This window comes from Lepisosteus oculatus, unplaced genomic scaffold, assembly GCF_040954835.1.
Source record: "Lepisosteus oculatus isolate fLepOcu1 unplaced genomic scaffold, fLepOcu1.hap2 HAP2_SCAFFOLD_74, whole genome shotgun sequence".
Lineage (NCBI taxonomy): Eukaryota > Metazoa > Chordata > Actinopteri > Semionotiformes > Lepisosteidae > Lepisosteus > Lepisosteus oculatus.
Genome location: NW_027168298.1, coordinates 1 through 21911, shown reverse-complemented (window position 1 = coordinate 21911; position 21911 = coordinate 1). Strand labels below are relative to the sequence as shown.

The 21911-nt window shown below is 43.1% G+C and overlaps 5 non-coding genes across 5 annotated transcripts; 2 read left to right on the top strand and 3 right to left on the bottom strand.

The window, feature by feature from the left end:
• Window positions 1-8090: 8090 nt before the first annotated feature.
• Window positions 8091-8232, bottom strand: LOC138234103 (U4 spliceosomal RNA). The gene has a single exon (XR_011187798.1). It is a non-coding gene; the product is annotated as a U4 spliceosomal RNA (small nuclear RNA).
• Window positions 8233-9777: 1545 nt separating this feature from the next.
• trnas-cga (transfer RNA serine (anticodon CGA)) lies at window positions 9778-9859 on the bottom strand. Its single transcript has one exon. It is a non-coding gene; the product is annotated as a tRNA-Ser (tRNA).
• A 2434-nt stretch (window positions 9860-12293) lies between these two features.
• Window positions 12294-12375, bottom strand: trnas-gcu (transfer RNA serine (anticodon GCU)). Its single transcript has one exon. It is a non-coding gene; the product is annotated as a tRNA-Ser (tRNA).
• An 8862-nt stretch (window positions 12376-21237) lies between these two features.
• Window positions 21238-21354, top strand: LOC138234157 (U5 spliceosomal RNA). The gene has a single exon (XR_011187853.1). It is a non-coding gene; the product is annotated as a U5 spliceosomal RNA (small nuclear RNA).
• A 391-nt stretch (window positions 21355-21745) lies between these two features.
• LOC138234158 (U5 spliceosomal RNA) lies at window positions 21746-21860 on the top strand. Its single transcript, XR_011187854.1, has one exon. It is a non-coding gene; the product is annotated as a U5 spliceosomal RNA (small nuclear RNA).
• Window positions 21861-21911: the final 51 nt, after the last annotated feature.

The following is a 21911-nucleotide window of genomic DNA, read 5'->3' as shown; positions in this document are numbered from 1 at the left end:
CTGGAGCGAAAAGTACCATAAGCGTTCATTTTTGCAGCTACATGGACGTTCTGAATCGTTAAGAAAAAAATGTTGTAAAACCAACAGAAAGCACAGACTGCTATAACTAGTCCTAGTTATATAACGATTTTAAGTATAATGATAAACTACTGCAAGGAATCGGTCCACCTGAGCAAACAGGATCGTAATGTTGACACTCAATAATATGTGCAGTTCCTGGACGGATAGCCCTCCTGCCCATCAAACAGACTGAGTGACTGTTCGTGTCATTTAGTGTTGTCTGACCATTGACAAAGTACAACTATTTTTTTAGGGTGCAAATTAAGTTAGGTAAAACTTTTTGCCCAAAACTGAAGGGGCGGCATTCCCCCCTCCCCCCGTGATGCCAGGCCTGTCCCCATCCTATTCCATAATGTCATTATATATAATACCATACAACAGTGACCGATCCTTACTTATTGCATGCGTTAAAATTGCACATCAGCTCATAGCAGCGATGTATTATCAATGTTAAATTTCAACCATAATATCGACAACATTAATAAACGCATACGTTGAGAAAATATCGAACCCAGCATATTTTCCGGTTATATACCACAATGCATTGCTAGTATTCGTTGGTCACCATTTTGGACACGTTTTTCAAACGTAGAAGTATATCCGCAAATATCTCAGCAATCCTCTTTTGACGAATAAGTATGAACAATAATAATACTATCTGAATACATACAGATCTTTCTTAATATTATTTTGATTAAAATAGTATGTGAATAAGCAAAAAAATGGCACATAAAATAGTGTGAATGGGGAAGATGACACAAAATCGTTTTGCCGTTTCTCTTATTCTTATTCTATGTTGTACTTTCAAACTTTGGGTACTCTTTAATTAGGACAGACTTTATTGCTCAACTGCTATGATGCAAGCCAAATTTTATACATTTATTTCAGCTTTGAGCTTAGTAAACCGTTCATTTTTCAGATTATACTAAAGAAGATATTAATCATCATTAATTTGGGAAGTAATATTATATAATTTTCTCCTAGCTGCGGTGCTGAAGTCCCGCCCTACATCAACAGAAAAAGAAATAAAGGAGCACGCAATGTGTTACTTGAAGAATGCATATGCAAGGCAGGGGGCCAGGAGATCTGGACACTGAAAATACTAGGTTTTTGGTTCTAACTGTTAGGACAATTAGACAGGGTTTGCAAATAGTGGACAAAAATCGTCTTAACTTCCATTGTAATATTTTTTTTCTTGGAAATATAGAAGTTGTACATTTTAAAATGTATATTTGAATCAAAATGTGGTTTTGAGTTAGTGTGTTAATGTAATTAGTTTGTGTTTGCCGTTACTATACTGTATATTGCCATATTACCAGAATTTGTAGCTGAAGTTTAAGACTAGTTGTGTTTTTTATGATTATTGCCCATATGTTGATTGTTGATTGATTGTATACAATGTATAATTTGAAATACATATTTTTCAGGTGTGAATGTGTATTTTCAGAATACATTTCTAAACCTAATCATTGGCTTGTTTTACTTGTTTCTACACCTATAAAATCTATCTTTGATGTATAATAGACCTCTACCCATATACGTATAATAGACCTCTAATGTTATCCGTATAATAGACCTCTAACCATATACGTATAATAGACCTCTAAAGTTATACGTATAATAGACCTCTAACCATATACGTATAATAGACCTCTAAAGTTATCCGGAACTCCAACCATATATGTATAATAGTCCTCTAAATTTATCCGTATAATAGAACTCCAACCATTTATGTATAATGAACGTCTAAATATAGACGTATAATTGACGTTTAACTTTAGACGTATATTAGAATTTCATTCTAGACGAATTGTAGACCACATTTAGACGTCTAAGATATGCGTTTAATAGACGTATATTATACGTCTTTTGCCCAATGGGTTACGTCTCAACAAAAACGCTCTTTAGCTCTTTCAGCGTTATGCAGAGAACATCGTCTGTCGAGATCACTTTTGAGTCAGCGCGAAACGCCGTGTGCTGTCAGTTTGATTTCATATTGCTCGTAGCGGCGCCCGGCTTTTGTCTGTCAAACGTTAGGTTGCGCTTCTTCATGCTGCATCGTCGGCATGAGTGGAGCTTTATAAACGTCTGTACTTACTGCGCCCCATAAGAAATCGTTTGTCCCCGTTCAAAAGAGATTGTGCGATGTCCTGCAGCAAACCTTTGACAGTTTGAAAAGAGGAATTTATTCTGCTTCCTGTGCGTGCAGTAGTTACAAAGTTGAACGCCTTTACACGACCTGCTGCAGTTTTCAGTGGGCGGGCTTTGTCAAATGGCTTGGAAAAACGCACTGTGTTTCGGCTCGAGAAACATCATGAGCAGTGTCCTGCATGTTTTCTGTGTATAGCTGTCTTTTAACGCATACAGAATTCATTCGAAATCATTGATTTCTCCAATTAACAAGGGTCCCTTAAAGGATGAGTCAAAGTAACGTCTAATCGGATTAGTTTCCTTAGAGCTGGTTCAGAGTTTGCTCAAGAGTTTACCTTTCACAGATGCGCAAAGAAGAATGTTGGGGGTGCACGCTTCAAGGCGCCTTACAGCTGTAGGGAGTGATTCGAGACGATTCGTGGCGTGTGCTCGTTCCCATATACCGTACGACCCGGGGTGTAGTGCTAGGATGACGTACAATACCGCTTGGGCACGTAACAGCGTTATATGCAAGTGCGGGACGTGAGGGTTTTCGTTTGTTCGTTTTGTTTTGCTCTGCTTTGCTTTGTTTTGCTTTCCATCGCGTTGGTAAGAGCGTAAATAAAAAGGCGATTCCTGTGTCTACCACTAATGTAAGAGCTATTTCAAGTGCGACGTGGTGCGGCTTTTCAAATGCTTGTGGGCATTTCTCTGTTGTTGATTCTTTTTTTGTGTGTAACAAAGTGGCATTTTCATGTCCGGACGGGGAGACTTTATCATTCCGACATGAAGCCACCCTTAAGTCCTCTGAGGCGTGTCTGTCTGCAAGGCTTGTATTTTGGAAATGTTTTTTTGAAACGGAGAACGACTTTGAAATAGGCTTCCGCCGGCGCCTCGCGATCCAGGTAAGATTGTAGCAAGAACGCAGCTGCGGTGGGGCTTGCTGTAGTCGTGGCCGAGTGGTTAAGGCCATGGACTAGAAATCCATTGGGGTCTCCCCGCACAGCTTCCAATCCTGCCGACTACGTTGTCCGCCTTCAGTCGGTGTGTTTCGGCACAAGCAAAGAAGCGCGCCTCTTTGCTGTTCCTGGTGGTTTTAAAACGCCCAATCGCTTGTACTCGCTGCCTTGGAAATAAGTTCCTCAGGGTCCGCAAATGGCATTTTGCAGCTGGAAGCAGATGTCGACGCGTTTTGCACAGAGCACCAAAAAAGCGTCTTTTTTGAAGGCCGAGGAACTGAGCATTGGTGGTTCAGTGGTAGAATTCTCGCCTGCCACGCGGGAGGCTCGGGTTTGATTCCCGGCCAATGCGGTGGCTTTTGCAGCGAGCACCATCACTTGCATCCCCTTGCAACTTGCAACTGAAAACCCACTGAAGCTAAGCAGGTGTGAGCCAGGTCAGTACCTGGATGAGGATGAGCTACAGGGAAAAACAAAGCTTCCAGCTGGAAGCGGTGTTAATGGTGCCGGCGGGGGGGCGCTCACCCTGAGGTCTGTGCGGGTCCCAATGCCCCAGTATAGTGACGGAGATGCTGTGTTGTAAAAGGGCGCTGTCTTTTGGATGAGATGTAAAACCGAGGTCACAGCGCTCTGTGGTCATTCAAAATGACCACCAAAACCTTTGACAAAAGCTCTTGGTAATTGATGGTCTTCAATAATGCTTCTCCTTTAGGTACATTTTAAATCAGCTGAAAAATGCTGTGAAATGGGGGGGCACTTCAGGCCAGTGTAGGATTTGGGTTACAAGAACCATGAAACTGCACGAGAAAGCCCGTACACTGAATTACACGGTTTTCTATTCAAAGGAGGACAAAAGAAATTCCCTGAGTTTGATTTTTTGCAGCACAGAGAGGAGCACTGTCGTGAGGCCGGTTAGCTCAGTTGGTTAGAGCGTGGTGCTAATAACACCAAGGTCGCGGGTTTGAGCCCTGTACGGGCCAGGTCTAGGTCCAGGTCCAGGTCCCTGTTTGTGAAACAGGCAAATGACTGTCTCAGGGGCCCATTCCTCATTGTCAGACACATGTATGGAATGCTTTCACCGTGCATTGAGCAATAGGGATTAAAAACACCGCAGGTAAGGTTAGATGTCATGTTCTATGATCATTTCTTTCAGCATTAGGGACTAAATATACTAAACGTATGATGCTAAAATGTTATTTTCACATATATTAATGTAATAAATGATTGCTTATGCTTTATAAACAAATCTAATTAAAATAAAAGCTTAAGTTTTGTATTTATCTTGTACCATAGAACATGATTTGCTTTGTATTTCAAGCCCACAAAGTGTCCAAATGTTCTATGATCATTTCTTTCAGCATTAGGGACTAAATATACCAAACGTATGATGCTAAAATCCTGAAAAAAGGATGTGCTCCATCTCGTTAGTAGATTGGATTCCAAAACTGATTTGGGTCAATATACATTACCTTTGAAATTAAAGTACAGTCTACTGTAGGGAACCATCAACTTAGAAAGCATTGGCCTTCCCTGGGGGTCAGGTAGGTGCAAAAGATAAACCTTTATCCTATCTTTATCTTAAGATAAGTGGCCAAGCAGTATTTTTCCAAGTTTCACCAAGCACATCATGTTGCCATAGTAGACAAAGTTCTATAAAATGTTAAATAACTTTTAAAAAAAGCATCTTGGTCTTACAGTACTGTACAAGATGAATTAAACTGTCCCTGGTAATAAAAAGTAATTAGAAGCATCTCAGAAACTTTATCTCTAGAAACATTAGCTGTTTTATATCATGTAATTTAGTGTGATGTTGTCAGAATTCAAGGACATAATCACACACAGAAATTGGTTCAGTTAAATCTAAAAAACACAGCTAAACATGGGTTTAAATGTAACAGAAGTCTTACCTCTTGTCAAAAGATTTAATTCAAGAAGCGATGTAATAAATGATTGCTTATGCTTTATAAAGAAATCTAATTAAAATAAAAGCTTAAGTTTTGTATTTATCTTGTACCATAGAACATGATTTTCTTTGTATTTGAAGCCCACAAAGTGTCCAAATGATGCACTACATGATATAAGGAAGATTATCACATGCATATCGGTATTATCTTTCTTATGAAAATGCATTCCTTTCATTACCTTTTACTTTTTAAAATGAACTCAAATTGTGTATAATGTAATAATTTAAGTAGAATAGATTCAGGTAGGAAATATAGAGTCATGATGTTTATGGCTCACATCATTTCACATGGGTGAATTTTAAGCTAAGAAATAAAAACATTTACAATGAAGATACCATTGCTTAATTTTAAATGCCTTTAAAAAATAAATACCTCCTGAGAATAATTTGCCACTCCCAGATCCTTGGTAAGGTACTGTTTGAATCCAATCAGGAGAGGAGCATCCAGGGAGTGCTTTCTATAGAGTCCAGCTTGGGCCACTCTCTTCCGGCCTGCTGATACTTTTTAACTACTCAGGGCCTGTAAGGATATAAAACACCGGTTTAAACATTTTATACCTATAAGACAAATTAGAATTTTAGTAAAAAATAGATACATCTGAAAAATAAAAAGTCTTACTGCTGATAGAGTTCTTCAGAGCTCACATCTTCCCCTTCCTTATCTGCTTCTGTTTCAGTTTCTAGAGCAGCCTCTGGCATCTCTTCCTCCTGGACAGCGGCCTCTTGCTCAGGGCCGCTGGAATGCAGGTAGATTCTTTTCAACATGCTTTTACATAATATGTTGTAACAATGATTTCAAAAAGAAACTACAGAAGCCTTACAGATTAAAAATATCTCACCTTGCCAATGTGTCTTCAGGCTTCCCATGTACAAAAAGGCCCAAGGACTCTAGCAGTCTTACAACCACTATCCTGTTTGCCTCACCAGACACGATCTCTATTCTGTGGTAATCCACGATGACCCCGTTCTTCAGGTGATTCATCATGTCCTCCCTCGCCTGTTGAGAGGCCATCCTGATCTTTTCTGCCGTGGCGTGCTTCATACACGCCCTCTTCAAGTGAGCAGGAAGCTGATCAAGAGTATTCAGGCACATCTTGCACACCAGGGGAATCCTCGCGGGTTTCCTTTGAAAATAAATAATACCATCTGTGTATAGAAACAAGCTAAGACTGATTTCTTAAATTATCCTTAATTTTCTCTCTCATAGTTTGAGCATAATGATTTTATTGCATTTATATAAGAATTGCTCATTGCTCCTAAATAAATAATGGTTTCATAAAAAAGTGAACACTTACTTGGTCTCAGTCACAGACTTTCCAATAGAAGCCATTGTGGAGTTCAGCAACTGCAGGTCCTAGAAGTGGGGAAGGAATTTTAAAAGAGAAATTGAATTACAATACAGAAGGAATGGCTGAGGGTTCACTGAAATATATAAATATACAAATTCCAAAGACTGAGTCCATATAGAAACAACTACCTTTCATTTTCAGTATAAGAAAAAAAAACATTATCTTCCAAAGCATCATAAAATTGTCCCTTCTTCCAGACTCTACTTCTCTCTTGTAGTAGTATAGCAGACCTTTCCAGGTGAGCAGATCACAGAGTCCGAAATGAGCTTCCTCCATCAAGCAAAGTACCTGAACATGACTCTGTCTTCATAAAAGCGCCCCTGTAATAAAGAAATTAAATCCGAAATCAAGAGGGCAGTTGCCTACTGAAATACAAGAAGTCATCAATTTTAACCTAGCAACACATTAAAGGCTGCACCTATACAAGTACGATTCTAGAAATGCTCACCAGATTACGTTTTAAGAAGGAACTGCGCCTCAGGTTCCGCCGAGATCTTAACTCGGATGGCAGGATTCAGAGTCCGGAGTGCGGACTGATGGCGCACGGAGGGTCCATATACTGAGGATCCCTCAGTGATCTTCCGCGTATTCAAACCGCCAGCGTGTGACTCCCCTGTCCCCGTGACCTCATTGCTCTGCTCTCTCCTCTGTGCAGCTGAGCCCGACTCACGGTAAAATGGAAAAAAATATGCCCTCGACGTGAGATTTATTCTGGAGCGAGCCAGTGTTGCGCATAGCTGCCTTCAAAGCAGTTAACCCAGGTTTGAATCCCGGCCAACGCAGTTGCGAATGTTTTCAAATGCTGTCATGAGCCTTGGATTGTGACTAGCAAAGCGAAGCCTTTTGAAAGAGCTAAAGCACTGCAAAACGGAATTGAAGGAGAATCTTACAGGGGATTCTGAGCAGTGTCTGCATACATGCAGTCAGATAAAGGTGCTGAAAGCTTGAGCTACTCTCAATGTCATGCTGCCCTTCCCCGGAGTAAATCTGTTACATTGAAAGAATGCTTCTGGCAGGTTCAAAAAGGGACCCTTGTTAATTGGAGAAATCAATGATTTCGAATGAATTCTGTATGCGTTAAAAGACAGCTATACACAGAAAACATGCAGGACACTGCTCATGATGTTTCCCGAGCCGAAACACAGTGCGTTTTTCCAAGCCATTTGACAAAGCCCACCCACTGAAAACTGCAGCAGATCGTGTAAAGACGTTCAACTTTGTAACTACTGCACGCACAGGAAGCAGAATAAATTCCTCTTTTCAAACTGTCAAAGGTTTGCTTTGCGAACGCTGCAGGACATCGCACAATCTCTTTTGAATGGGGACAAACGATTTCTTATGGGGCGCAGTAAGTACAGACGTTTAAAATGCTCCACTCATGCCGACGATGCAGCATGAAGAAGCGCAACCTAACGTTTGACAGACAAAAGCCAGGCGCCGCTATGAGCAATATGAAATCATACTGACAGCACACGGCGTTTCGCGCTGACACAAAAGTAATCTCGACAGACGCTGTTCTCTGCATAAAGCTGAAAGAGCTAAAGAGCGTTTCTGTTGACACGTAACAAGCTCGTTTCTCTCTACCATGATATCACCGTGACCAAATCTGTCTTTAAACACCTTGCTCAGTCTCTGACGAGACTGTCAAAAATTGCTTTCGCCGATTGTATTGCAAACCGGCGGAAGCGGGGTATTGGGAAAAGTTTTCAACTAGCAATAATCGCGCCTCGGCTAAACCTCACAGGCTACGATACTGCCACTGCGCAAAGCTGACGGTTGCCAGGCAACCGCGGGGATCCTATGGAAATCGTTATCGATCGTCTCATGGCATGTCGTTGCTATAACGCTTCATATTTGTCGTCTTCTTCTTCTTCTAGCTTGAGGTTTTGAAGAATTTCATGACAGACAAGGGCTCCGTTGGGAACAAAGGGCGTTGTGAGAAAACCGTTGCTTATTTTCAGCAGCAGAGATACAACCCTTTAAATACAAGATGACAGAACAATGACGAAGGGCATGCCGGGAGGAACTCATGCACTACAGCGGAAAGGGGGCGGGCACGTACAGTTCACATTCAAGCCACAAGTACTCTTCTTGGATGTTGCACAAACAAATCCTAACGTCTTGAAAGCATTGCAGCATGTTTGTGTCCCACTTCCCGTGGCTGCAGGACGACTGACACGAACGGACAAACACAATCTGTGGCGTTTAGCGTGACATAGTCTTGCAGGCATCGTGCTGTCTCACTGCAATACTATACCGCTGGAGGAAACAGTCCATCTGGCCATGAAACTCATTTGAACGTCTAGCTACAGCAACTAACAATATCATGATTTATTCAGGATGTGTGGAATCAGCACGTCCCGGAGACAGCTTCCGAAATCGTGAGCATTCTCTGGTGGTAGGGGCGTTCAAGATGGCGCTCAGGTGGGAGGTAAAGTTTAGTGGTTGGGGAGTTTTTTTGAGTTTTTCATGACCTGAATGTTAATTTTTGCTTTTTTTGACTACAGAAAAATAAGGACTTAACACTAGTTGTTTAAACTTCAGTTATAATTGAAAGAAAAAAAAACGATTTTTTTTTAGGTTTAAAAAGTCCGATATGAGTAACACTGGGAAAAGAAAAGAGAGTGCTGTCTCTTGTTTGTATAGAACTGAATGTCCCTGACAATGTACTGTTAGTTTTAATTGAAGAAAGGCATTTGTGTTCAAATATATCAGACAAGTTTACGTAACTGCTCATGCGACACTCAGTTGTAATTAGTCAAGAAATAAAGTCGAACAACAGCTGCGGGTTTGATTCTGAACGTATCAGATTGCAGCACCTTTTACTTCCATTGACAAATGATAGAGATTCGAAGAGAGATCCTTCAGACCAGCAAGCAAACCCACGGCTATTTCGGTTTTCTATCTAGGCAACGTTGGTGTCTGCAATAGCATACATGAAAGCGTGATGCAATTTCTGTGGCTAAATTTGTTGCACGTCATGCACAGTAAGAGTGTTTCTAACACCAAATAAAAAGTCAACAATTAGCGATTACGCCTTCTCCTCAGTTAACCCACTGAAACCCTTGCTGTTAACAGTTCTTTAATGCATGCTTTACGAGCACCTACATATTGTGTCGGTTCTTTCAGTTTTATTCATTAGGTTTTCAAAGGCATAAGTAGAACACCAGAGGTGCGAACGCAAGATGTGTGGTTATTTGAAGAACTCATTTCCATGGCAGCGGGGCCAAGCTATTTAGTGTTTTTATAGTACCAGGGAAGGAGAAGCGGCACTTCACCTTTGCCGCGCAGGCACAAGGAGACGTGCGGCAGACGCCGTAGTCGGCAAGATTTGAACCTGCATGGGGAGTCCCCAACGGATTTCGAGTCCATCGCCTTAACCACTCGGCCACGACTACAGCGAGTTCACCATCGCCGCATTCCTCCTTTAATCTAACACGGAGTGCGACGTGGCTGCGGAAACCTTTTCAAAGTCGCTCTCCGTTAAAAAAAAATAATACCTTTGACAAAATACGTGCCGGCAGACAGACACGCCTCAGAGGGTTTAAGGCTGGCTTCATGTCGGAATGATAAAGTCTCCCCGTCCGGACATGAAAATGCCACTTTGTTACACACAAAAAAAGAATCAACAACAGAGAAATGCCCACAAGCATTTGAAAAGCCGCACCACGTCGCACTTGAAATAGCTCTTACATTAGTGGTAGACACAGGAATCGCATTTTTATTTACGCTCTTACCAACGCGATGGAAAGCAAAACAAAGCAAAGCAGAGCAAAACAAAACGAACAAACGAAAACCCTGCACATAACGCCGTTACGTGCCCAAGTGGTATTGTACGTCATCCTAGCACTGCACCCCGGGGCGTACGGTACATGGGAACGAGCACACGCCACGAATCGTCTCGAATCACTCCCTACAGCTGTAAGGCACCTTGAAGCGTGCACCCCCAACATTCTTCTTTGCGCATCTGTGAAAGGTAAACTCTTGAGCAAACTCTGAACCAGCTCTAAGGAAACTAATCCGATTAGACGTTACTTTGACTCATCTTCTTACGCTCAGTGCCGGATTGCTCAAACTCCAGCTAGGGTTAGGGTTAGCATTCCCACGCTACTTAGACACTTTGTTTACGCTCAGTGCTGGATTTTGGGAACTTCAGGACGAGTGGGAATTTTCTCCTATCTGTCCATTCTGTTTTGTTTTGGAGACTCTTGGCTGCCTATGTTGTACAGTGCAGCGTGAAGGAAACATTTTCCAAAACTGTGTCAGCTCAAGAGTTGTAAGAAAACCTCTCCAGCTGCTACAACTCTCTTCATTTTTGTCATTTAATGTGACACTCGATGTATAACTGGAGCCTCACATATGCAAATGGTGCGGCTCCAGTTCGACACCCAGTTCGACACCACTTTACAGTATATGACAAAAGCATGGCAAACTGTGCCGGACCAGCAGATAACTTCCGCTTATTTTGACCATATTAAACATTGGAAATCTTCCCACTTGCATTTGTGACACTTGATTTTGGCTCCACCTAAGAAACTCTTAAATCTTCTAACACTTTTCTCTTCTCCCGCAACACACTTGTCTGTCGGCACTATGTGGAAGCGTTGCATGACAACCCATCTCACCACGGAAAGGAACCTAACAGCTTTGGTAAGAGAGTAGAATTACCTGAAGAACTGCTTTCCATGGAAGCAGGACCAAGCGATGTAGCATTTTTATAGTACCAGGAAAGGAGAAGCGGCACTTCGCCTTTGCCACACAGGCACAAGGCGACGTGCAGCAGACGCCGTAGTCAGCAGGATTCGAACCTGAGCAGAGAGTCCTCAATGGATTTCAAGTCCATCGCCTTAACTCTTCGGCCACAACTACAGTGAGCTCGCCGCCGCCGCATTCCTCCTCCGGAGTGCGAGGTGTCTGCGGAAACCTTTTTAAAGTCGCTCTCCGTTAAAAAAAAAATACCTTTCACAAGATACATGCCGGCAGACAGACACGCCTCAGAGGGTTTAAGGCTGGCTTCACGTTCAAATGATAAAGTCTCACCGTCCGGATGTCAAAATGCAACTTTGGCAGACAGAAAAAAAACATCAACAAACCACAAATGTGGACAAGGATTTTACAAGCTGCACCACACTGCACTTTCAAAAGCATTTACATTCGTGTTAGACGCAGGAATTGTCCTTGTTTTGCGCGCTTACGAACGCCATACAAATAAAACAGGTCTACGGGTCTGAAACCTGCTCCACGGAAAACAGTTCTGTTGCGCTTTTGATCAAAGGGAGATTCTCTGTTCTTACTTTTTCATGACATAACACCCAAAGGGGCTTCTTTGGAGCTGGATTCCAACCAGCATCCTAAAGTTTCTTGGTCGTATCCTTTACAGTCCTCTGTTCGGTCGACATGGAACAGAAGGGGGCAGCTTTCCTCACACATACAGTGCAGTTCTGCATCAGACCTCTAACTCGTTTCCTTAGCTTGGATTTAAGCCACGAAGCAGGCTTCTACTGTATAAACGTCTAGAGGAATCACAAACTATTTGAGAGGCCATCATCCCAGGGGGAACTGACAAAGTCTATCCCTAAACACCTAGCGCAGTCTCTCGAGAGACTGTCAAAAATCGCTTTCTCCGTTTGTGCTGCAAGTAAGTGAAAATGCGGTCTCAACCCAGAGCCACTTGGCAGCAGCGGCACGTAAATACTGTTACTGCCACTGCTCGATACCGACGTTAGCCTACTATACCATGTTCAGCCACCGCTAGAAAATGTACAGCTCTAGTACTGGAGCAAACAGAAGGAGGGCCAACATCTAACAGGCACACGTGTCAGACATAGAGAGCGCCGAGGATGGGATTCGAACCCATGCGTGCAGAGCACAATGGATTAGCAGTCCATCGCCTTAACCACTCGGCCACCTCGTCAATGAAACTGGGCTGTCCAGACACGGGTTGGCACGCTCCAGATGATCTTTTTCTTTTTTTTCCCTCGTACTCGAGGGTCCTTTTCCTGTTCCACATGCGATTTCAACAATTTCCTTGGGAGATGTCAAGCCAGCAAGCCACTGCTGTGGTTCAGTGGCCAGTGTGGAGTTCAGTGGCCCTGTTGTACACAGAAAGCACATTGAGCTCCTTGGACATGAAAAGTTCCAGATAAAAGCCATTTGTCATCCTTTCTCTTGGTGTCGATGTTGCTATTGTATGTAAAGGTGGCAACTTGCTCAGCGAGCAGGCGGAGCACACACCGAATGCAGATGTGTCTGAGTGGTGTGTCCAAGTGGCTGCAAAAGGACAACACTCCCGGGGCGCCGTGGCTTAGTTGGTTAAAGCGCTTGTCTCTTAAACAGGAGATCCTGGGTCCGAATCCCAGTGGTGCCTTCTTTGTTCTGTCTTCTCGAACAGAACTGGTCCTTACAGACAACTGCCTACGGCTAAACTTAATTAAATGCAAGTATTCATTTCCTGTCTTGAACGACTTGTTTTTCTTAAAATTGATGGAACTTGCAAAACATGAAATACAAACATTGTTAATCAGCGCTAGCGGCTGGCAAAAAAAAGAAGTCAGCAATGTTTTTTTTCTTTAACCTTAACCCTGCTAATGGAGAAGAGTTAAACGACCGAGTCTATGCAGCTTAAACGGTGCTCACGTCGGGTTCTTAGCTGAAAGGGTGATAAATCACGCTCACCCCAGTCCTTAATCTTTTAAAAGGATACAAAATTGAACCTAGTCGCCACATCACATACATCCTGTTCAACGATAAAAAGGTGACATCTATCCTTGATCCAGAGTAAATCCCACGTTGAGGGCATATTTTTTTCCACGTTACCATGAGTCGGGCTCAGCTGCACAGAGGTGAGAGCAGAGCAATGAGGTCACGGGGACAGGAGAGCCACACGCTGGCGGTTTAAACACGCGGAAGAAAACTGAGGGATCCACAGTATGTGGACCCTCCGTGCGCCATCAGTCCGAACTCCAGACTCTGAATCCTGCCATCCGAGTTAAGATCTCGGCGGAACCTGAGGCGCAGTTCTTTCTTAAAACGTAATCTGGTGAGCATTTCTAGAATCGTACTTGTATAGATGCAGCCTTTAATGTGTTGCTAGGTTAAAATTGATGACTTCTTGAACTTCAGTAGGCAACTGCCCTCTTGATTTTGGATTTAATTTCTTTATTACAGGGGCGCTTTTATGAAGACCGAGTCATGTTCAGGTACTTTGCTTGATGGAGGAAGCATATTTCGGACTCTGTGATCTGCTCACCTGGAAAGGTCTGCTGTACTACTACAAGAGAGAAGTAGAGTCTGGAAGAATGGACAATTTTATGATGCTTTGGAAGATAATGTTTTTTTTTTCTTTGAAATTGAAATGAATCAGAATATCAGTGCAAAAGACAAACTCTTGGTTTGGTTTAAAGAGATATGGTTTTAAAACAGACAAAATGTAGAAAACAGGTGTTTCTCACTTTTGGAAGAGAATGGACCGGGGGTAATATTTTACTAGTTATATAATAGTAAAATATTATATAATAGGGGTAATAGTCGCGAGGGGCTTCAGCTTTTTCGTGCTTAATATGGTGCGCTGTGGCCACGGCAGATATGGGATCTATAAAAGCCGAAAATTCTCCGATCATTGCCTGACACAGCTCCTCAAAGCTATTACAGACCTCAGGTCCTTGTCTAGACATCCACTCGTGGAACGCTCGGCTGGTAGTTTTCCTTACTAACATAGCCTTTTCCTGTTCGGACGCTTCGGGCATAAACTGCAAAGTATATCTCAGCTCATCAATGTAGGTCTCCACATTATTCCCTGACACTGTCGGGTCAAACCTTTCTACATCTTTGGCTAACTGCCTCAGGGAGTGGAGGTTAATTTTTACGGTTTCTCCGCGGGCAGGGAGACGGCCGTGATCAGGAGCAGGGGGTCTATGCCTGAATTGAATCGCCCTTGCGTCTCGCGCAGGACTCGGCGATCTCCCCCATGCCGATCCGACCACAGACCCTGGCCGGGAGAAACCTCCTGGGTGAGCGCTCCGGGCTGCTAGGTGGGCTGGCATGCAAGTGGGATCTAGCCTGTTTTGCTTCCAGTACGGCAGCATCTAACTCCTTTTGCCTTTCCTGGCTGAGCTCATTTAAACTCTCAATTTCTTTTTCTTTTTCTTTCAAGCTCGCTTCTAGGTCTCTCCTAGCTACCTCAGCCGCAGTTTCTCTAGCAGACAGGTCATCTAATTTACCTAAAACTTCCCTGAGTCTGTCTTCACTTTCCTCACTTTTCACTCTCTTTTCTCTGATTATATCCAACAACTCAACTCGCTCCGCCTTATATCTTTCTAGCTTTCCCTGAAGCGTTTGAAACTTTGTCAGCTCGGACAAAGACAGTTCCAGCTGTTTAGCTAGATTTAAGGCGAAACTAGATAGGACCTGAACTGCGTTCACAGACCCTCCTGTGTTAAGCTGGTTCGCTACCTTAGCTACTAAATCTACTTGCAGCTTCTCAATATCATCAAAGTTCAACTTTTCGATACCGCTCCAGTAACCAGGATTGTCGTCGCTAGAAATAGTACTTATAAGCGACTCCACTTCAGACATTTTAGCAGCCATTGTCATTACGTCAGAGAAACTTTAAGAGTATTACTTTTTTTCCTTTTACCAAAATACAGTATGGAATCTAAACACCCGAGCAGATGGATTTCCAATCAGCACACGTTACACTAAACGCTAGAAAACAGGGGGATTTCTTTACGCAGTTATCAGCACACCCGGTATTCGTGTATAAAAGCCGCGGTGCTGTGCTGAACTTGAACTCACAGCAACATCAGTTATTCTGTGCAATTGAGTCTCATTTCATTCTAAACTCGCCCACCCAGGGACGCCATTAAATGTAGTGGTTTGATGGGTTTACTGAGACAATTATTAATTGTAGCAGTAATCACGAGGTTGTTCCTTGGGGCTTTTAGAAAATCAATCGCCAGAACAACTAACAACGCACACACACGGGTTCAATACACGAGATACATTTATTAATATAATTTGTGCACCAAACATATACTAGTCTGCCTGGATACGAGCGGCAGACCTTACTGTGAGGGTTATCAATATACAAGATATATAATCTCGAAGAGATGCAAACACAAAGAGATACACAACAGAGAATATATGTCAATATATATCGTTCGGTTACCAAATCGCTAATCAGTGTTATTACCCATTGTTACTCTAAACTCGGAAGTAAATACATTACTCATGAATTAAATTGATAACAACTTGTGTTGAGGTACAATTGAATTCTCGAGACGCAATGTAGAACATGGGGTTAACTTATCCACTGTGTATGGATTTGGAATTTCCCGGCACGAACACCAAACCAGCTGACAAGCTCTGTTGCAGCCTCTGTTCCAGCGGTTGTCCAATGGGCGTTGTGTCGGCGTCCTCTGGCTACCGGCCAACCAGTCAAGGTGCAGCTCGGAGTAGGACGGGCGGAGGAATCTGACTGCGGCGCGCAGGGCAGTCGTTGCTCCAAGGGGATCTACCAGCAGTCCGGCTGGCTAGTAGAAAGTCTCTATGCACAGAGTGTGACCGCGAGTCCTCACAAGTCACTCTTTTGCCTGGGAAGAAACTGGTTCGTTCCCGGTCCAGCGCTGCTTCTGAATAAGCTATTCAGGTTGTCGACGAGGGTCCAACTGTAGGCTGCCGTTGATCAAACGGAGCATTCACGTTAGTAGAATTCTGAGTACGTACGGGATGCTTGGCCTCGCCCTTAGAACAAAGTCCAAGTCCCTATGCAGACAACAGCAGTTGTCACGTGATTGTCTCTGAGGATGCGCGAAAATGGCCAAGGAGAGCCCCGATCTGAGCTTGCGCTCCCTTTTTGACCAAGACACAGATGTGTGCTGATTGGTTGAGAGTTTGGCGGGCATTGGAGACCCACGTGGTATTACCACGCCCTGCCAGTCCCTGATTGGTTGGTCAAGGTGAGATATACGTCACTTACTCTTGACACTTAAGAATGCAGTCCAGATGTCCATTCGGCACTCCCTAGACAGATAGGCGCCAATGGATGACCATTGATCATGATAGCCAGGCTTAGCTAAGTGCATCCCTGTCTGGGAGCTGTTCCTTATCAAAAGAAAACAACTTAAATCAGTCTGCATGAATACTTTCTCTGTGGCTGCACCACAGAGATGGGGGGTGAGATGGGGCTTCATTTAGGACAGCATACCAACGCTTAATTCTGTCTTATTAACAAGCATTGCCGCTACACTTGCATCCCAACTTTTGCAACTCGCAACTGAAAACCCACTGAAGCTAAGCAGGTGTGAGCCAGGTCAGTACCTGGATGAGGGTGAGCTACAGGGAAAAACAAAGCTTCCAGCTGGAAGTGGTGTTAATGGGCGCTCACTCTGAGGTCTGTACGGGTCCCAATGTCCCAATATAGTGACGGAGAAGCTGTGTTGTAAAAGGGCGCTGTCTTTTGGATGAGATGTAAAACCGAGGTCATAGTGCTCTGTGGTCATTAAAAATGACCACCAAAACCTTTGACAAAAGCTCTTGGTAATTGATGGTCTTCAATAATGCTTCTCCTTTAGGTACATTTTAAATCAGCTGAAAAATGCTGTGAAATGGGGGGGCACTTCAGGCCAGTGTAGGATTTGGGTTACAAGAACCATGAAACTGCACGAGAAAGCCCGTACACTGAATTACACGGCTTTCTATTCAAAGGACAAAAGAAATTCCCTGAGTTTGATTTTTTGCAGCACAGAGAGGACCACTGTTGTGAGGCCGGTTAGCTCAGTTGGTTAGATGGTGGTGCTAGTAACGCCAAGGTTGCGGGTTTGAGCCGCGTACGGGCCAGGTCCTTTTCTCCTCTCTTACCAAAGCTGTTAGGTTCCTTTCCGTGGTGAGATGGGTTGTCATGCAACGCTGCCACATAGCGCCGACAGACAAGAGTGTTGCGGGAGAAGAGAAATGTGTTTGAAGATTTAAGAGTGTCTTAGGTGCAGCCAAAATCAAGTGTCACAAATGCAAGTGGTTGGATTTCCATTGTTTAATATGGTAAAAATAAGCGGAAGTAATCTGCCGGTCCGGCACAGTCTGCCATGCTTTTGTCATTTACTGTAAAGTGGTGTTGAACTGGGTGTCGAACTGGAGCCTCACCATTTGCATATGTGAGGCTCCAGTTATACATCGAGTGTCACATTAAATGACAAAAATGAAGAGAGTTAAAGCAGCTGGAGAGGTTTTCTTACAACTTTTGAGCTGACACAGTTTTGGAAAATGTTTCCTTCACGCTGCACTGTACAACATAGGCAGCCAAGAGTCTCCAAAACAAAACAGAATTGACAGATAGGAGAAAATTCCCACTCGTCCTGAAGTTCCCAAAATCAAGCACTGAGCGTAAACAAAGTGTCTAAGTAGCGTGGGAATGCTAACCCTAACCCTAGCTGGAGTTTGAGCAATCCAGCACTGAGCATAAAAAGATGAGTCAAAGTAACGTCTAATCGGATTAGTTTCCTTAGAGCTGGTTCAGAGTTTGCTGAAGAGTTTACCCAGTGGGCACTGATTCGTCGAATATACGTATATTCACGGCGAAAATACGGCTATACGTATATATACGTCGCCTCGACGTAAACTCAACGTCGAATTGCAACCGTAAAATCGACGACATTAATAAACGCATATATAACGTCGAAAACACATCTAACACAGTGCCTGAGGCTTTTTACTGTATGTATCGTGTGTGCCGCAACTAGGAGTATACGGCACTCTGCACAGTGTACGAAGTAAATTATTTTCGCAGTAATTAATTTACACGTGTATAATAAATATAGTAAATATAATAAATTAATTACTGCGAAAATTACTTCGTACACTGTGCAGAGTGCCGTATACTCCTAGGTAAGTTAGGTACATCTTTTTGCCCAAAACTGAAGGGGCGACATTCCTCCCTCCCCCCGTGATGCCAGGCCTGTCCCCATCCTATTCCATAATGTCATTATACTGTATATAATACCATACAACAGTGACCGATCCTTACTAACTGCATGCGTTAAAATTGCACATCAGCTCATAGCAGGGGGCACATAGCCGCGATGTATTATCAATGTTAAATTTCAACCATAATATCGACAACATTAATAAACGCATACGTTGAGAAAATATCGAACCCAGCATATTTTCCGGTTATATACCACAATGCATTGCTAGTATTCGTTGGTCACCATTTTGGACACGTTTTTCAAACGTAGAAGTATATCCACAAATATCTCAGCAATCCTCTTTTGACGAGTAAGTATGAACAATAATAATACTATCTGAATACATACAGATCTTTCTTAATATTATTTTGATTAAAATAGTAAGTGAATAAGCAAAAAATGGCACATAAAAATAGTGGAGCTTTTTAAACGTCTGTACTTACTGCGCCCCATAAGAAATCGTTTGTCCCCGTTCAAAAGAGGTTGTGCGATGTCCTGCAGCGTTCGCAAAGCAAACCTTTGACAGTTTGAAAAGAGGAATTTATTCTGCTTCCTGTGCGTGCAGTAGTTACAAAGTTGAACGCCTTTACACGATCTGCTGCAGTTTTCAGTGGGCGGGCGTTGTCAAATGGCTTGGAAAAACGCACTGTGTTTCGGCTCGGCAAACATCGTGAGCAGTGTCCTGCATGTTTTCTGTGTATAGCTGTCTTTTAACGCATACAGAATTCATTCGAAATGGGGAATGGTGTGAATGGGGAAGATGACACTAAATCGTTTTGCCGTTTCTCTATTCTTATTCTATGTTGTACTTTCAAACTTTGGGTACTCTTTAATTAGGACAGACTTTATTGCTCAACTTCTATGATGCAAGCCAAATTTTATACATTTATTTCAGCTTTGAGCTTAGTAAACCGTTCATTTTTTAGATTATACTAAAGAAGATATTAATCATCATTAATTTGGGAAGTAATATTATATAATTTTCTCCTAGCTGCGGTGCTGAAGTCCCGCCCTAAATCAGCAGAAAAAGAAATAAAGGAGCACGCAATGTGTTACTTGAAGAATGCATATGCAAGGCAGGGGGCCAGGAGATCTGGACACTGAAAATACTAGGTTTTTGGTTCTAACTGTTAGGACAATTACACAGGGTTTGCAAATAGTGGACAAAAATTGTCTTAACTTCCATTGTAATATTTTTTTTTCTTGGAAATATAGAAGTTGTACATTTTAAAATGTATATTTGAATCAAAATGTGGTTTTGAGTTAGTGTGTTAATGTAATTAGTTTGTGTTTGCCGTTACTATACTGTATATTGCCATATTACCAGAATTTGTAGCTGAAGTTTAAGACTAGTTGTGTTTTTTATGATTATTGCCCATATGTTGATTGTTGATTGATTGTATACAATGTATAATTTGAAATACATATTTTTCAGGTGTGAATGTGTATTTTCAGAATAAATTTCTAAACCAAATCATTGGGTTGATTTACTAGTTTCTACACCTGTAAAACCTAACTTTGATGTATAATAGACCTCTACCCATATACGTATAATAGACCTCTAAAGTTATCCGTATAATAGACCTCTAACCATATACATATAATAGACCTCTAAAGTTATCCGTATAATAGACCTCTACCCATATACGTATAATAGACCTCTAAAGTTATCCGTATAATAGACCTCCAACCATATACGTAGAATAGTCCTCTAAAGTTATCCGGAACTCCTACCATATATGTATAATAGTCCTCTAAATTTATCCGTATAATAGAACTCCAACCATTTACGTATAATGAACATCTAATCATAGACGTATAATTGACGTATAACAATAGACGTATATTAGAATTTCATTCTAGACGAATTGCAGACCACATTTAGACGTCTAAGGTATGCGTTTAATAGACGTATATTATACGTCTTTTGCCCACTGGGTTACGTCTCAACAGAAACGCTCTTTAGCTCTTTCAGTGTTATGCAGAGAAAAGCGTCTGTCGAGATCACTTTTGAGTCAGCGCGAAACGCCGTGTGCTGTCAGTTTGATTTCATATTGCTCGTAGCGGCGCCCGGCTTTTGTCTGTCAAACGTTAGGTTGCGCTTCTTCATGCTGCATCGTCGGCATGAGTGGAGCTTTTTAAACGTCTGTACTTACTGCGCCCCATAAGAAATCTTTTGTCCCCGTTCAAAAGAGATTTTGCGATGTCCTGCAGCGTTCGCAAAGCAAACCTTTGACAGTTTGAAAAGAGGAATTTATTCTGCTTCCTGTGCGTGCAGTAGTTACAAAGTTGAACGTCTTTACACGATCTGCTGCAGTTTTCAGTGGGCGGGCTTTGTCAGATGGCTTGGAAAAACGCACTGTGTTTCGGCTCGGGAAACATCATGAGCAGTGTCCTGCATGTTTTCTGTGTATAGCTGTCTTTTGACGCATACAGAATTCATTCGAAATCATTGATTTCTCCAATTATCAAGGGTCCCTTAAAGGATGAGTCAAAGTAACGTCTAATCGGATTAGTTTCCTTAGAGCTGGTTCAGAGTTTGCTCAAGAGTTTACCTTTCACAGATGTGCAAAGAAGAATGTTGGGGGTGCACGCTTCAAGGTGCCTTACAGTGCGTCGTTTCCGACACAGTGTGGCCGGGTGTTTTCCGAGTTATCGCACGGATTGGGCACGCCCACAAGCCGAGAGCCGCAGGCGATGAGCCCGGGGGTGAACGGGCCCCACTGGCTAGTTTGTAAGGCCAGGTGCATTGCCAACCACGACCGGCAGCGCAGAGGTTTTGAAGGCGGTCTGGGCTCCTGCAGCTGTGCAGCCACGCACTCTGGTTTCTCTTCATCTCGTACAAATCTTTCGCCTTTTATTAAAGATTTCCGTGGAGAGGAGCATGAATAAGTTCCATGCAATTTTTGTGCTTCCCTGCCTTCGGGTGGGGCGCAGCCTGGCTGGTCAAAGAGAGAAAACAAAAACGTTCGCAATCACTCTTGTTATGGCAATTGTGGCCGTCTGCTCCGCGAGTCCTCGGTCTCCGGCTGTCTGATTGGCGCTCATTTCTTTGGGGGGCGGGAAGTGTCCGGCCGCAGGGGATCTTGGGACCTCGCTTTGCATAGCGGCTTCCCAGAGTGCGTCGTTTCCGGCACAGTGTGGCCGGGTGTTTTCCGAGTTATCGCACGGATTGGGCACGCTCGCAAGCCGTGAGCCGCAGGCGATGAGCCCGGAGCTGAACGGGCCCCACTGGCTCGTTTGTAAGGCCAGGTGCATTGCAAACCACGACCGGCAGCGCAGAGGCTTTGAAGGCGGCCTGGGCTCCTGCAGCTGTGCAGCCACGCACTCTGGTTTCTCTTCATTTCGTACAAATCTTTCGCCTTTTACTAAAGATTCCCGCGGAGAGAAGCATGAATGAGTTCCCTGCAATTTTTGTGCTTCCCTGCTTTCGGGTGGCGGGCAGCTGGGCTGGTCAAAGAGAGAAAACAAGCGCGTTCGCAATCGGTCT